The following is a 3,869-nucleotide window of genomic DNA, read 5'->3' as shown; positions in this document are numbered from 1 at the left end:
GGAGGGGATTATAATCAATGTAATGAAACAAGTTATATGAATTGTTGAATGTGAAACTAATGATGTGCCCTGTAAACTTTCACTCAATCCACAATAAAAACCTTAAATTAAAAAAGAAAAAAAAATGACCACTATAAGTCCATTTTATCTCACTAATGCCTAAGATATTGATGTTTATACGTTCAATTTCATTTTTGACAATTTCCAATTTTCCTAGATTCATACTTTGTACATTCATGTTCTGATTATTAATGGATGTTTACAGCTATTGCTCTTCATTTTGAGTTGTGCCCAATCAGCAAATGAAGGTCCTGAAGGCTTCACTCCATTTTCATCATCATGGTCAACTCTACTTTGAGGAGGCAGCTCTTCCCCACTGGCATATGGAGTGATTTCCAACCTGAGGGGTTCATTTTCCCACACAATATCTGACAATATTCCTGTGCTCTTCATCAAGCTTCAATATTCAATATTCTAGTGTTGACAGTGTTCTACTGCCATTCATAAGGTTTACAGTGACTAAATATTCAGAAGTATTCTGTTTCTCTTTCTTCCTAATCTGTCTTCATCTGGAAGCTCAGTTGAAGTATGTCCACAGTTGGTGACCATGCTGTTATTATAACACCCATGGCATAGCTTCCAGAATCACAGCAGCATGCAAGCCACCACAGTATGGCAATCTGACAGACAAGGGGTGGAGTGATGAAGTAGTATTCCATTATATGTATGTACCATAGTTTGTATACCCATTCATCTGTTGGTGGGCATTTATGACATTTCTACAGTTTGACTATAAATGTTGACATACAAGTCTCTGAATCTCTGCTTTCAAGTCCTCTGGGTATATAACTTGGAGTGGAATTGGTGAGTCACCTGGTGTTTCTTTATTTAGTATTTTAAGGCATACTGTTCTTTTTAAAACTTTTTTTAGTTGTATTTAAAAAGGGTTGTGTCTTGTTTTTGTTTGTTTACTGAATTTGTGGGGAGTTTAGAATAAGATATTATATGTCAATATTGGAGTTGACATACGATTCATATCACCATATTTTAAAAATACAACTTAATGCATACATTATTTTAATTTTTTTTTACTGTAACAGACATTTAATTTTCTAAACAGTGATTCTATTTTAAAGGTACTAGATTTTCAACTTAATAATGTTACATCAGGAATTTGGGGTTTAATAACAAATGGACCTTTAACCTGCAATATTAAATTATGCATTAACATTTATTCTGCTATCAAAAAATAAATAGTGTTAATTTTTAATTTAGTGATAATTCTCAATAGGAAAAATGTCTCATATATAACTGACTGTGTAAAGAGATGTTGTTCCTGAATCTATTGTGTAAGGCTCATAATTTTTATTCATAATGTGTTTCATGGTCTTATTTATGAGCTTCTTATCATTGTGACACTTTAATTTTAAATAAGTCTTATAATTTAAACTTTTCTAATCTAAATGTGACTATTCAGAGTGGAGGCTACGTGATCAGAAACAGGCAAATGTCTGCTTCCTTGAAATTTCATCTGAGTGAAAAGATATGTGTCAGTAATGAAACTTAGCCAAATTTCTGGGTAATGTTAACTCCTAATTTATATAGAGCTACTTCATTAGATAAGCAGACTTCTTAGAAGTCAGACTTCCCAAGCCAACATTTGTAACAAAGAAAAAAGGGCTGTTAATCATTCCCTCATTGTCATTGATGGCAGAATTTATGGTGGTTTTTCTGTTTTTCCATTGATTTTTTTATCATGGTATTAAGAAAATGTTTCCAATATTGTAATGGAGAGAAATATAAATGTTAAAAGTTGATACATTAGAGACATCATCTAGTTTGTCTGTCCAAAACATCTTGCATTTATGTAAATAAGTCTGGAAATTAAATATATAGTTAATTTGTATGCTTTAATTACAGTAGGTGTTGTGTGCCATGGAGTCAGTTCTGACTCATAGGGACCCTGCATAGAGTTTCCGAGGCTGTAAATCTTTACAGGAGCAGAAAACCTCATCTTTCTCCCATGGTACAGCTGGTAGTTTCAAATTGCTGACCCTGAAGTTAGCAGCCCAATTTGTAACCATTACACTACTGTTGTTGTTGTTGTTAAGTGCCATCGAGTCGGGTCCGACCCATAGCGACCCTGTACAGGGTTTCCGAAGGTGTAAATCTTTACGGGAGTAGAAAGCCTGATCTTTCTCCCGCGGAGCGGCTGGTAGTTTCGAACCACTGACCTTAAGGTTTGCAGCCCGATTCGTAACCACTACGCTACCAGTGCTCCTTGAGCTCCTTAATTATAGTAGGATATTTATTAAATACACTGAAGGAGTGCCAGAGGATCAGTCGCAGCAGAACCAAGAATCAGAGCCCGAGACAGAGCAGTGAACTTACCAGCCCATGAAGCAAATAAATCCGACTGATTTGGGGTAGGAAGATTGCTTATAGAATAGGGTGCCTGCAAGCACCTAAGTGGGGAAACCAGTTAGACCCATAGAGCTAGAATTTGAGAGCCTCAAGCTAAGGCTTACAATGGAGTGGTATGTTCTATGGTAATTTATCAGCAGCTGATTTGCACAACTGTTTACTGAGCATTTCTGACTCCAAAATATAACATGTTAGCTTCCCTAATAAACTCCATAACTGTGAGTATGGTATCAAGTTCTTAGTGACAATTGAAGCAGAAAATCAAAGTCAGCTGAATAGAGGGCTGTAGGAAGAATGGTTGGTGCCACATATTGATACTTTAATAAGTTAGATAAGTGTGCAACATCATCATCCATCATCATCATCATTGTTATCATCATTTTATCACGGAACATTCTTATCAAGAATACTAACAGGTAAAAATACCTGAGGGGAAGAGAGGCGGCCTTAATGGCAGATTAGGGAGAAGTGCAGTGCAGACCTCTGCCAGCAATAACACAGAACACCAGATGAAGCAGATTCAGGGGACAGTCCCAGAACTCTGAACTACACATAAAGGAATACTAAGAAAGCTCAAAGGCTTACAGCCAGTGGAATTTGTAGCAGAAGCAAGAAATGTTCTGTTTCTGATCTGCAGGAGCCAGCCAGCTCCCGGAACGACCATCTTGAGCACAACTGAGCTGGTGACAGAGAAGTGCTCCCACTGCAGAGCTCTGGCGATCTTCAGAGGTAAAGGTGTGGACATTCTTTTTATTTCATTTTATTTTATTTACTCTGTTCTTTGGGCTCTCGCTGTCTGCGCACCTACTCTGGTGACTAGAGGTGCCTGAGCGACTAAACACCTCCCAGCCCCAAAGTGTTCTATTACACATGCACACATATCTGCTCAGCAAAGATCTCTGGGCCCAGATTTGAGGAACTGGGAGGAGTAAACAGGAAATGCTTAAATGAAAAGGTTTTCCAGAACAGGTTGCAGGGCCTAGAAAGAGGCATTAAAGTCATACTTACATTTTGTTAAAGATTTTTCTTCTTCTTCTTCATTTCTTTTATGCAATTATAGGCTGTTGTATTTTGGTTTTGGTTTGGTTTTATAGCTGTTGCTGTTTTGTTTTTTGATGCCCCTTTTACCTTCAGGGGGCTCTTCCTATCCCTAAATTACCAAGAAGAGAAGCAATTGTGATGATAGAGCCAAGCTGCAATCACACCCTGTAAATTCCCACCATCTACACAAGAGTCAATACCAGCTGCTATACACAAGATAGACAGTCAACACCTGCTATAGTTACTCTGAGTTGAGTAATATGAAGTTAAAAAGGAAGCCCATCTCATGATCATATCTACCTGAAGACAATCAGAAAGTGCAATAATACATCAAGGTGTTGTTGTTGTTAGGTAACATCTACGCACAGCAGAAAAAAATACTGCCCGATCCTGGGCCAACCTCA

The 3,869-nt window shown here is 37.5% G+C and overlaps 1 pseudogene; it reads left to right on the top strand.

Moving 5' to 3' along the window:
* Positions 1-3,869, top strand: part of LOC102817291 — a 194,452-nt pseudogene that overhangs the window by 47,110 nt on the left and 143,473 nt on the right.

Source organism: Chrysochloris asiatica, unplaced genomic scaffold (genome assembly GCF_000296735.1).
Source record: "Chrysochloris asiatica unplaced genomic scaffold, ChrAsi1.0 scaffold00001, whole genome shotgun sequence".
NCBI classification, from domain to species: domain Eukaryota; kingdom Metazoa; phylum Chordata; class Mammalia; order Afrosoricida; family Chrysochloridae; genus Chrysochloris; species Chrysochloris asiatica.
The sequence above is the reverse complement of the archived record's forward strand: the minus strand, read 5'-3'. Positions and strand labels throughout refer to the sequence as shown.